At 39.3% G+C, this 13,805-nt stretch overlaps 1 protein-coding gene across 3 annotated transcripts in view; it reads left to right on the top strand.

Annotated features, from left to right (window-relative positions):
• Positions 1-292: 292 nt before the first annotated feature.
• BTBD7 (BTB domain containing 7) overlaps positions 293-13,805 on the top strand; it is a 107,977-nt gene continuing 94,464 nt past the window's right edge. For 2 of the 3 annotated variants that reach the window (XM_056810473.1, XM_056810472.1), the window contains exon 1: positions 293-428. The gene's annotated coding sequence lies outside the window, so the exon portion shown is untranslated. Of the gene's footprint in view, positions 429-851; positions 12,837-13,805 lie in introns of those variants that run through there. The other variant, XM_007472569.2, reaches the window with a different exon arrangement.

The following is a 13,805-nucleotide window of genomic DNA, read 5'->3' as shown; positions in this document are numbered from 1 at the left end:
GAAAGCGTTCCCCGCCCTATGGATGCCTTCCTTCTGTTACCAGAACGCGCTTCCCTTCCCAGAGACGCGACCGCCGGCGTCCTACCACGTGACGGCGACGGCGACAGGCGAACTGGGTTGGGGGGCCTCCTCTCCTCCCTCCCGGCCGGCTCCGCAGCGCCGCGCATGCGCCTAGAGAGCCGCGCCGGGCAAGCCCCTCCTGCTATCTCTCGAGGAGTCAAAATGGCGGCCAGGGGAACCCGAAGCGGTCGCGGATCCCGAACCTGTGTGTAACAGGACCGGAGAGGGCAGCGGCGGCGGTGGGAGGAGGATGGCCGGGAGTGCCGGCGCTGGGGTGGACGGTGGCGCTGCGGGAGGCGGCGGCGGCGGCGGCGGGAGCGACGGCAGCGGGAGCAGCGGCAGCGGCAGCGGCGGGAGGAGCTTGTGGGGTAAGGGTCCTCTCTTGGTCGACCTGAGATGGAGAGCGGGGCCGGGGTGGGCGATGGGCGCCTCGGACGTCCGGGGAACAACTGGGCCCCAGGAAGGGGAGTGAGGCTGGGAGCCAGAGCAGAGGGGGCGGTGGCGCGGTCCACCCGTGCCCTCGCCAGGCTCCGTACCGTCGGGGTCCGGGGCTAGAGCTGGTGGGGGTGGTGGTGGAAAGGATCGTGGTTCTCGCTGGCGGCCGTGCCGCCCTTGGAGCTCGGCAGAGCGGGCCGGGCTGGGGGAGGGCGGCGGAAGAGACAGGGGGCACTGGACGAGTGCGAAGTCCCGTCCGCCAAAAAGAGTGCGAGTCGGGGAGTGGGTGACCCCGGGAGGTTTCTTTGATCTTCCTGATAAAGGTGGTCCTTTTGGGACATTTGGGGGGTCGAGAGAAGGGTAGAAGTTGAACGTCCTCTCTGAACGTCCAGCTGGAGTAGGGCTTTGACAGGTGGGAGAGAGAAGAAGGAGGAGGCGTCTAGGTGAGGGTTTAAGGACACCTATGTAGCAATTGGGGTCCGTGTTATGTTCCATTTCGGCAGCCCTGAGATCCCAGGCTCATTCTAGTAGTGAATGGGAACTTTCCTACCATCCCTGGAAGTGCCCTGAAGGCTGCTGGTGCTTCTGCTTTTAACACTGTCATAGCATGCCTTAGTGTTGTCAGCATCTAGGCACTAAATAGACCATGGTGATAGGTGTTGTTAGGCCTAATTTTCAGAGAGAGGTTTTGATAATCTATGGCTGAACACTCATATCCGTGCTGAGAATATTAATGTGATTAGAATTTGCCCATTTCCCCTGGTCTTTGACATTTTCAGTTAACTGAATCATGATCTTTTGTTTCTAAAAATCAACCATGTATTTTAATTTGATGGAATTACTCTCCTCCCTTCCCCCAACTGGGTGAAAAGCTTTCCAAAACTTAAAGACAATATGAAAGGTATATGAGATTTTAGAACTGATCGAGACTTTTAATAGGCCATCCCTTTCATTTTACAGATGAGCAAACTAAGTTCTCCAAGGTTGTGACTTGCCCAGGGTCACACAGCTAGTGACAGCTAAGTACTAGATCCAGTTTTGATTTCCCGTTGTTGTTTTTTTCCCATTTTGTTCTATTACCTTTGTGTTAAAATGTTACTTTTGCTTACCTTTTTTTTAAATAATGATTTTGTGTAGATAAGTAGAAAACTTGAAAATGGGAGTCTTTATTTTTTTTAATTTAGAAATTCACCTTGTGGCCATAAGTGACCAGATAGCTCAAGTAATTAATAATTTATTTATCTTCTAACTTTAGGCTTATTTCTTCACCTGACTTTTCTAAAAACTAAATTAATGTACTTCTAAAACTTTCATAGCTTCACAAGTATAGTCGGATAGTGTTTATAACACTATGTATATGTGTGTATATAATATACATATATATAAAAAGCATTAACCTATGGTTTTCATGAGTCCACATAGCCCCTACTCTTAAGTACTTGAAGAAAAATTCTGATACAATAAATTAGACCATTGAAACAAATGTATATACTTTCCCCAAAAATCAACATTTTAAATCCATTGTAAGTTGATTTTCCTTCAGGTTTTTTAGAGTGCACCTCTTCATAGTCCTTCAAAAGAATTAGTTCATCATTGTAAGTATTTACTAAAATCACAAACCTCACTATTCCTGAAAAGATGATCTTTGTGACTTGCTTTTATCAGAAGATTTAGTTACCTAGTCTCCAGTTTTCTGGTAATAGATTTCATTGAATTTATTTACCTAGGTAAGCCACTGGACAGTGCATAGTGTCTGTTTGCTAGGCTGGTACTTAAAGCCTTTCCAATTTGGTAACACTTGATAGAACTTGTATTGTACTGGCACTGTACAGGCTTTGAGAATCCAATATCACTTCCATTCTACAGTGAATTCTTTAGAGTAGGACCATCAGGGAAGTTAAGCTATCAATTCATTTTAAGGTATAAAATACCTATTGCTTTTAGCTTTCACTGAGTAGCTTCATATATATTTTATGCTGAGTCATAGTAAGTTTCTCTTATAGAAGTATAGCTTATATAGTACCAGTCACAGGTTGTATTACAGAAATAAATTAGTGTAAGATAAAACTGGCTTATTTAATATTGCTTCTTTGTTTTGGGAGCTTTTAGTCATTGTAGCAAATGTTGAGTGCATCCTTTTGGTTCAACAGCATATTAAGTGCTTTGGCACTTATGGAATGCACAAGTTTTGATACAAATCTTCTCAGGAGCTTCCTGTCTTATTTGGGGAAAGTATATTTTAATGTGGCATATTCTCATTGATATAAATACTTCTTGTTTTTAGATCAAGCAATCCTTGAATACCTTAATAGGTTCATCAGCTGATGAGAAACTGCTGGTTTGATTGGAAATAGAAGAGTTGGAGCAGTTACATAGCACAGTGAATAAAGCACCAGGCCTTTAGGCAGGAGAACCTGCTTTCAAATCTGGTCTCAAATGCTTCCTAGCTGTGTGGTCTGACACAAGTCATTTAACCCCATTTGCTAGCCCTTGCTGCTCTTCTGTCTTAGAAAGGATACTGATGCCGAAAATAGGGATTAAAAAAAAAGGAAATAGAAGGAAGCAAAAAGAGTTGTATAGGCCAGTTAGCCTATAAGACTAATCTGTGCTTAAGTAATGAGGATCTGGACTAAAGTGGTAGTGATAAGAATGAAAAGAGAAGGAAAAGAAACTTTAAAATGAGCTGAAACAACTTTAAAAAAATTCCCTTGGGGAAGCTGGATAGCTCAGTGGATTGAGAGCCAGGCTTAGAGATGGGTCCAAATCTGGGCAAGTTACTTAACCTCCATTGCCTAGCCCTTACCACTCTTCTGCCTTGGAACCAATATACAGTATTGATTCCAAGATGGAAGGTAAGGTTTTAAAATAAAAAAAAATAAATTCCCTAATAAACATTTATGTCTGTAATCCTTTTTCATGTGGGACCTTTTGTTCAGTCCTTTCAGTCATATCTGACTCTTTTTTTGTGACTTCCTTTGGGGTTTTCTTATCAAAGATACTGGAGTAGTTTGCCATTTCCTTCTCAAGTTCATTTTGCAGATGAGGAAACTGAGGCAAACAGGGCTAAGTGACTTGCCCAGGGTCATAAAGCTAATATGGGCCTAAGGCTAGTTAAACTCAGATCTTCCTGACTCATCTACTGGGCCACCTAGCTGCCCCATAAGCAAGTCACTTGACCTTTTTGGATTTCAGTTTTTCTGTATGTAGAAAGACAAGGTTGAGTTAGCTGGCTTCTGAGATTCCTTCTAGTGCCATATCTATGATCCTGTGATATTATTCATGTTTTTGTTATAGTACCTTTGTTTTGTTGTTGTTTTTTTTAAGCTTGTAAAGTTTGTCCCTACTATTTTGAGCCTTGCTTTCCCTTCCTCCCCACTTAGTATTATTCTTTGTGCTGTTTTTCACATTTATATGTGGCTCATATACTTACTGCCAGCCTAATTCTATTGTTAATTTTAACTTTCCATGCTGTTGGTCATTTGAATTGCTTACAATTGTTATAAATAATCTGAGAGGGAGCACAGCAAAGTGCATAGAGGGCAGATTCCAGAGTCAGGTTGACCTGGATTCAAAACCCATCTCTGATGATAATTGGCTGAGAGATTCAGGGCTAGTTACCCTTTCAGTGCTCCAGGCAGCTAAGACTCCAAATAGCAGAGCAGCACCAAACTGCTAGAGGAAAGATCCTTGCTTGGGTGTCCTGTGTGCCAGTAAATCACAGGGCCAGACAAAATAAAATGATTGTAGAATTCTCTCTATAATTTACTTTTTCTCTGAGTTGTTTCCGGGGGGTTTGTTCTCAAAATCAGAATTACTCTGTTTAAGAACATGAGCAGTTACATAGCTTATGTTATATATATATATATATATGGAGAGAATTGCATTTCTTAACTCAGATCACTCTATAGTAATGTATCCAAATTCTTTATTGTGGCCCACAGAAGTTATATACTCTTAAACTATGCTTGCACATATTTATTTGATTTTAGGAGTACAATTTTCAGTTAAACTTTTTTCATTCATTTTAACATTGAAATGAAATACAAAAACTGCATTAAACAGGGGCTTTTGCCTTTTGTAGGGGGAGGGAGAGAGAGATATGGAGGGAGGAGGAGAGGGAGAGAGAGACAGAGACAGAGGGGGGGGGGAGAGAGAGAGAAAGTGAGTGAGTGAGTGAGTGAGTTCTGGTAAATAAAGAATCAAAGAACCCCTTTGCCCAGTGCATTTCAACAACTTCTCTGTAATTTATAGTTTTGGAGCACCCAAAGGTTAAGTACACTGCCCAGACTTTGCCAGGGCTTCTCGACTCCAAAACTTTGTTCTCTGTCCACTATAATTATACTACTCCTCTCAAGAAGTTATATTTCACATAAATGTAAAATTGAAGCTAATCAGTATCATTGTTCCTCTTCATGCACTAACTTTTCTATTTATAGAATTAGAGGTGTGACTAAAAGCTGTAAAACAGGCAAACACAAACTGATTTCTTTGATTTTTGTTGTCAAAATGATTTCTTGCTGATAGTAATTTGAAAAGCAATTACATATAAAGTCTTTAAAGCAAAAGGAAGACTATTTCCTAGCTGTGTGACTAGGTAAGTCACTTGACCCCAATTTCCTAGACTCTTTTTTGCCTTGGAATCAATATTGATTCTGAGTCAGAAAGTAAGAGTCTTTAAAAACAAAACAAAAAACCAACAACAAAAGGAAGCCTTCCTTTATATTGGATAAAGAGAGATATAGAAAATTTATGGTCAACATTGGTGGAAAGATAGACTGTAGACAGACTTGGATACAATTAGAGGTTCCAAAATAACAAATACTTGAAATGCAAAGAAAAAAAGTTATGCTGAGAATTTAACTTAAAGAAACTTGAAATTGTAAAACTAGATTTATTTTCAAATTCTAAATTTTTGTTTTTAAATGTTGAGAAAGATTTAACTTTTTGAAACCCACAGATAAGCCAGGAGCAGGGGACAACACATGTAGACAGGAAACACAGACCCCCAAAATCTTGGTAAGATTTATTGGATCACAGAGTCACTTCATTGACGTCGGGAATGGAAATCCTATGCAGATCTCTGAATTGGGGAGAGATCTCAGAGATAACACATTATTTGGGCTACCTATAGCTAACAATTGCTAATCTGTTACCCTGAAGTCTCCCAGCAGGGGGCTCCAGAGTCCTTTGGAGTTGTGGCCAATTGAAACTGAGAAACTCCATGCTTTATGTACCACCTTATAGAAGCATAGGTTTTGAGGTGACAAGGTCCTTTTCATTAAGCCATCTCATTTTAAAGATGACAATACTAGGCCCCAAAGAGGTTAAGTAATTTGCCCAAATTTAATAATTAAGTTAGCATGAGTTCTCAGAATCTTTCACTGAAAGGACAGCTGTAACTCAGTCCTCTGCCAAGTGCACATTGTTCCTTGAGCTCCATGACCAAGGGCCAAATCTTCTTTCATTATGTCCTCCCACTAGGGCAGACTTCCTGTTGCATTACTTCATGAAAAATAGTTCTCTACTGAAAAATATGGAGAAATTCCTACAAGGCGCTGAAGGATTTTTTATTATAGTTCCATTATACAAACAGTTCCAATTGTGGGGCAGATCCCCAGACAAGGTGCTAACCCAGTGATTCTTTTCCTTTAGAAGAGCAAAACACTAGGGTTGATTATTCCAACTCTAGATTGGGAGTTCGTTAACTTTTTTGTGTCATGAATCACTGTTACTAAAATAGACTATCAGAATATTTTTGAATGTGGGAAATAAAATACAAAAGAAATCAATTACACTGAAATACAGTTATCAAAGAAATTTTTAAAGCTCCCACAAATTCATAGATCCCACTCTGAGTCCCTTTTTTTTTTTTAGATTAAGAGGTGCTATAATAGATTTCAAGGAATCAATGAATTTTTTAAATTGTCAAAGGGGCACATGCCACACATATTAATCGATCGTGAGTAATCATGGCCAGGCTATCCAAAAATTACTATATCAGAACAGGGATACTCCGCATCAAGTTTTAACTTAAAATCTAGAACAGGAGTTCATAACAATTTATGTAATAGAACACGTAGAAGAATTCAGGTTGATTAGTAACCACTTCTAGTAATGCTTATGTAGAGTCCTGTACCCCTGGTAATTATGACTTCCACTTATATACTAGTCCCAGAATTGGGAATGGCAGGAATTTTATGGATTTACTTTTGATTTAGGCCTATAATACCTTCAGAATCCCATGTTACTTTAGTTTAAACCATTGAAAATCTTCCACTTTGTTGCAGAGGGTCTAAGAGTTTGAAACATTGTGAAATATTTAGCCTCAATGTAACCTATCTTTCTCCTTTCCCTTCCTGTAGTGCTGGGGATCAGCTGGCTAATGTTGCATAATGTAGCAGTTGAGTGGTACTTGGGATGATTCCATTCCACACATTACATAGACTAGAAATATGCAATGTCAAGCCAGGGTTCTCTCTTTTAGGATATGTTTGGTATAGGGGAGGTTAGTGCTTCTGCTTCCAAGCTTACTTGTACTTTATATTTGTAGTCTTCATTTTTATATTTGTACTATCTATATTTCTATGTTTTCTTATCTCCCCCTTTCAGGATGTAAACTCCTGGCAAATTGGGTTATTTCATTCCTACATACTTAGCCTTTATAATCCCAAAGCCTCACACAGTGCCTGGCACACAGTAGGTGCATAGTAAATACTTTTTTGATTGCTATATAGACTATTTGATTGTGCATAAAATCCAGTCCAAAAGCCCCATTACTCAGCAACTCTTCTAGCACCATTTAGTTGCCAAATGGGAAAAAAAAGTTCATTTAAGGAGAAGATGGAATTCATGAGGTATGATTACATAGCAAGAATCTTTATGGATCAGTTCAAGGTGCCAGTTGTACTGCAGTAAGGAGCCCCCTTTCTCCCTGACCAGCCCCAAAAGACCCGGAAGCAATTCCTTGTATTTATAGGTATTAGCTACAGTTTATCCACTGATTTTTTTCATCCTGTCAGCAAGTCTTGGTATTTGCTGTAACAGGTCATTGTGGAAATGGCTACATCCAAAGTTACAAGCGACCATTCAGTTTAATGCAGCAAATATGTATTAAACACTTATGTAGGGGGCTACAGTAGATTGAGGGCCAGGCCTAGAGAGAGGAGGTCCTGAGTTTAAATTAGACCTCATATGCTTCCTAGCTGTGTGACCCTGGGCAAGTCACTAAAACCTCATTGCCTCACCCTCACCACTCTTCTGCCTTGGAACCAATACACAGTATTGATTCTACGAGAGTTGGTAAGGGTTTAAAAAATATATATGTACCATGTACTACTGTGCTAGGTACAAGGAACACAAAGACAAAAATGAATTGTCCTCTCCATTAAGAAAATTACATTCTACTTGACTTTCTTGTCCTTCTATATGCACTTGCCCCATGTTTACAGATCTCACAGACTGAATGTTGTAGAAAAGAATTATGTGATATATAAAAAGCATCAATATTCAAACATAGCCTCATTTGAGTTGTGGAGGCATTATTTTGAAGGTACGCAGTATCTTATCAGTACTAGCACCAGCCACCAAAACTTAGAATATCTTTACCTTTAGTCACTCTAACATCAGGTTGCCTAAGTGTTTACTAGGAAATTCAAATATTCCTACATTTCACAATATGTGGACAGATAGACTGTAACAAATCCTCAATTTGGGTGGCTGGAAAATCAATTAGTCAATTCTATAGACTACAAACTTTGTAGCCACTAAAACACAAGATCTATTAGTTAATTCATTAGCATTATATTCAGGTCCTGTACACAGGTCCAACTATCTGCCCTCCAGATAACATGAAAACTTTATAGAAAGAAAGGTCAGTGCTTCTTGAGTATCATCATTCATAATAAACCTTTAATAGGCAGTGCTTCGTGTTTGACATGACTTCCTGAATGTGGAATGTGGGGGGAATCTGTTCTAAGTTTCACATGGCCATTTGAGATATTTGGTGGCCATGAATTCCAGAATGTCCAGCCTTATGTGTTAAGTGCTTGTCCCAGGGTTCCACTGGGACCATCACAGGCTTGTTTGAACCCTTACTACAAACTTCTTCTATCCCTGGGTGGCTTTAACTCCCTCATCTTTGGGATGTCTTGATGGCAGTTAAAATGATCAGTTTTATGATTCTACAATTTTTATCTTCTCTCTCATCACAACTCAGTGCCATATTGAACAAAATGTTGAATATTGAAGTCAGAAAGACCTGAATTTTAATCTTGCCTCAGAAATTGATTGGCTATATGATTTAAGTCACTTAACTTCTATATACCTCAGTTATTTCATCTATATTATTAAGTGATGGACTTGACAGCCTCTTAAGCTCTTTTCCCGCTTTAAGTCTATGAATTTATGACTAGCAGTCAGATTTCCATTTCTTACATTTTGGGACTGAACTATTTTGCCTGTGGGCAGACAGAATGAGAACTATTCTCTCCTACCACTGCCTCATATATAGCCTCCTCAGGTGAAGAGACCTCCAACTGCACAAGTACCTTTTGTCTTTCATCTCCTGCTGGACACAGCATGTGCCCTGAAGAAAGGCTATATAAATGGCCAAACAAGGTATCTTACTCCAAAAGACTCCTTCAGAGTATTTGCCACATCCTGCTACCACCTCATTTCCGGTTTGCCCAAGCTCAGCTGCGTGAGCATCTTATGTCTTCCATCTTCTAGGTGCAGCATATCCCATGAGGAAAGACTGCAAGGGCCTGGACTGGGCATCTTTCATCTACAAAGCAGCAGCTTCTCTCTGTGCCAACACAAAACAACCATCTCTTGTTGCCAGCCTAGTCTCCCAGTTGGGATGTAGTGAACCTCCAATGCAAAGAGAAGCAACCTACTCTTTGATTCAGGTCTTTGCACCTGTCGTTTGAGGGGAAAGGATGAGGAAAGTTGGTGAAGAATGGAACTTCTTTCTCTTGGTGTGCAGGTTCAACTTCCAGTTACAGCTGTGCCCTTTTCCTACCTACTCTCCAGCCTCTGCAGTTGTGTGAAAGGGCTTCCTATCTGACCATGTTCCTCTTATTTTATGCTTGTCTTTAGTGTAATCTTCAATCTCCATTGGGAAGAAGAGTGGCACTCAACTCTGTGATGAACTTTTTCACAACTGGTCATGACCTTCATATCCCTATGACTTTGAATTATTGTGGATCATCATCCAAACACTATTCCCCCTCTTTCTTGTTCCCTCAACCCTCTACACTAAACTCTACCCAGTGTTTCCATTGTGTTCTCTAGAGTACTTGTTCTATAGGTAGCAAACTTCCCTTCATCTTAAATTATTTTCCTCTCCCACTCCTTCCATTTGCTAGCACTTACAGAACCTGACTTTTCTCAAATGACATAGTCTCCCTTTACCACCCTTTCCAGTACTGCACCATTATTCATTCTCCTTGGCTCATTGGTTGAGGTGGAGGAGTTGGAATATTCCTTGCTCCCTGTTGCCACTTCCAGGGTCTCTCCCTGCTTCAATCATTCAGAAATTTCTCTTCCTTTGAGGTTTATGCTATTTTTATCAACCATCAAATCCAAATTCTGTAGACAAGTTATATTCTCTATAGATTCCTCAATTTACTCCCTTTCCTTCCTCAGTGAGTATGGTACCTGACTCACAATTTTTCTCCCTTCCCTAACTATTTCCCTTATTCTAGGAGACTTAAACATACATATTTACTCACCTTCAAACTCCCTAACCACCACCACTCAGTTCCTTAACCTACTAATTTCCCAAGAGTTAATCCTCCATTCCACCTCAGCCATACACAGAGATGGTCATGGGTATGGACCCAGATAGAAAAAAATCACAAACCATTCTGATTAGGTCCATTCCAAATTTATGTTATACAATCTTAACTGGGCTCTCACTGCTACTAAGAAATTTTTTTAACCTTTCTGACTTTGAATTGATACAAGTTATCAGATCCAAGTGCTAGGCAATAGGGTTAAGCAATTTACCCAGCTAGGAAATGTCTGAGGTCTTATTTGAACCCAGGACCTCCTGTCTCCAGACCTGGCTCTCTATTCAGTGAACCAGCTAACTGGCCGACTACTAGTCAATCTTACTATCCGTGCCTCATCAGCTCACTATCCCATTCTCCACAGGGCCTCTTAAAAACCTTTTATCTGTCCTCAAATGTCCCATAGGTCTCTTCCATCCTATTCCCCCCAACCCCCACCCCCACTTTTTCAGCTAAGAACCCTGCCTTATGTTTTACAGAAAAAATTTGGGACTATTCACCATGAGCTTTCTCTTTTCCATTCTTCCTTATCTTTCTGTTACTCTGGCCTTCTGCCATTCTCTCCTTCACTTCTCACATAAGATAGCTTTATTCTTTACTCCTTTCCAAGGCTAACCCTTCTATTTGTTCAAGTGATCCTACTCCATTTCCATCAGAGACAACTCTTAACCCCCTATAATCCTACTTTTTCACTTATTTTCAGTCCTCTACTGGCTCATTCTTTGTTGCCTACAAACATGCCCATATCACCCCTATCCTCCAAAAACTTTCCTTTGACCCTTTTCTCCCTGCTAACTATTGTGCTATATCTGCCTTTTATAACTAAACTCCTCAAAAAGACCAGCTACAATAGGTGCCTCCAGTTTCTTCCCTCTGTTACAATTCAGCTTTTGACTTTATCATTCCACTGAAAATGTTCTCTTCAGTTATTAATATGAGTTACTAAATCCAATAGTCTTTTCTCAGTCTTCATTTTTCTTGTCATCTCTGCAGCCTTTGATACTGTTGATCACTCCTCTATAATGCTCCCTTCCCAACTGTGTGACCCTGGGCAAGTCACTTAACCCCCATTGCCTAGCCCTTACTATTCTTCTGCTTGGAGCCAATACACAGTATTGACTCTTTAAGACAGAAGGTAAGGGTTCTATTTAAAAAAAAAATGTTTCCTTCCCTCTAGGTTTTGAGGTTTGGGTTTTTTTTCCCCTGCCTTTCTGGTCCCCCCCTTTTTTTGTTTCATTTGCTGAATCTTCCAGATCAAATCTGCTAACCATAGGTGTTCTCAGGGTTCCATGCTAGGCCCTCTTTTCTCTCTCTATACTACTTGGTGATCTCATTAGCTCCTTTTTCACCCCCAACGCTTTTGCGTGGTGCCTAGCACATAGTAAGTGCTTAATACATGCTCATCTCTAAGATCAATATTGGTCATTACACTTTTAAAGTCCAATAACCTTTTAATGCTGCTTTCATATATATTTTTGTAGTGATGTATGTTGTTCTTATTTGACTCTGAATCAATACACACCTTATGTTTCTGTGACTTCTTCATATTCATCATTTCTTAAAGAACAGTATATTTAATAACACTTATATGGTGCAAGTTGTTCATCCATTTTCCATTTGATGGCAACTGCTTTTTAGCTTTTTACTGCTATTACTACTAATAGCTACTATTAATATTTTAAATATGTGAGTCCTTTTTGGAATATTTGACCTTTGTTAACTGTTCAAGAGAAAGATTTCTGGGTCAGAGGGTAAGAATAACTTAGTGACTTTTCTTATATAATTACAAATTGTTTTCTAGAATGGCTAGGCACATCACAGAGCAACTATAGAAGCTCTCTAACCATATCAACTCTTAACATTGACTATTTCTATCTTTTATTCTCTTTACCATTTGAAATATATGAGGTGAAACATAGCTTTTAATGTGCGGAATGTAAATTAAAGCAATTTTGAGGTTCTTCCTCACACCATTAGATTGGCAAAGTTGACACCAAAAGAGGAAAATAACATTTGGAAAGGCTGTGGTAAGATAAGCACTTAAATGAACTGTATTGGAGCAATCTGGAAAGCAATTCAGAACTATGCAAAAAGTTAATAAGCAAAAAGCAGTGCATACTTATACCCAGTGATACCTTTATTACGTCTGTACTCTAAAGAGCTCAAAGAACCAAGAAAAGGACCCATGCATACAAAAATATTTATAGCAGCTTCTTTTATTGTGTTAGGGATCCTGTCAGTTGGGGAATGGCTGAACAAATTATGATATATTAATGTAATGGAATACGGTTGTGCCATAAGAAATGACAAAGAATGGTTTCAGAAACCTGAGAAGACTTGTATGAACTTATGTAGAGTGAAATGAGTAGAATCAATAGAACAATTAATACCATGACAACAACATTGTGAAGACAAAACACTATGACAGCATTGTGAAGACAAAAAACTTTGAAAGGTTTATGAGCTCTGATAAATCAGGTGTCCAACCATGATTCCTGCATACAGATATGAAGCATTCTATCTATTTCCTGACAGAAGTGCTAGAGTGGGGTGAGATGAGACATACATTGTGCAAATTTATTTTACTTGATCATTCATTTTTGTTATGAGTGTTTTTCTTTATTTTTTCAGTAGAGGAGTAGGAAGATTATTTTTAAAAAGACTTCTTTAATTAATTTAATTGATTAATTTAGAATATTTTTCCATGGTTACATGATTCAGGTTCTTTTCCTCCCTCAGGGATGTGAGCAATTCCATTTGAGTTTTACAGGTATCATTGATTAAAACCTATTTCCATATTATTAATATTTGCAATAGAGTGATCATTTTAAAGTCAACATCCTCAATCATGTCCCCATCAAACCATGTGATCAGTCATATCTTTTTCTTCTGTGTTTCTACTCCCACAGTTCTTCCTCTGGATATGGAGAATGTTCTTTCTCATATGTCCCTCAAAATTGTCCTGGGTCATTGCATTGCTGCTAGTAGAAAAGTCCATTACATTTGATTGTACCACAACGTATCAGTCTCTGTGTACAAGGTTCTACTCCTTTTGTTCTGTATCAATTCCTGGAGGCCTTTCCAGTTTGCATGGAATTAGGAGGAAGATTATTAATTGAAAAAATAAAATTTTATTTTAAAAAATAGTAAAACTTGCTTTTCTCTCAGTGTTTGGAATAGCCTTGAATAGTATTGTTGATGGGTTTTGAAACTTTTGAAAACTTTGTATCTTTTGAGCTGTTGTTGGGGAATGTTCTTGGCCATATTTATATTTGTTTCAATATTTGGCCATTTTTATATTTGTTTCAATATCCTACAGATCTTGGGCACCAGACCTTAAAGAAATATTTAATGCAGAAATTCTTCACAACTCTTCATTTCTTTCCTGGTTCATGCAGAAGCTTTTACATTTTATGTAACCAAAATTTTGTCTTTTATGATAAACGAATATTTCCCTCAGTCAATAATGGTGAAAATTACCTCTTCCCATCCCCTAATTTTCTTCTGGATATGAAGCTT

Source organism: Monodelphis domestica, chromosome 1 (genome assembly GCF_027887165.1).
Source record: "Monodelphis domestica isolate mMonDom1 chromosome 1, mMonDom1.pri, whole genome shotgun sequence".
NCBI lineage: Eukaryota > Metazoa > Chordata > Mammalia > Didelphimorphia > Didelphidae > Monodelphis > Monodelphis domestica.
The sequence above is the reverse complement of the archived record's forward strand: the minus strand, read 5'-3'. Positions and strand labels throughout refer to the sequence as shown.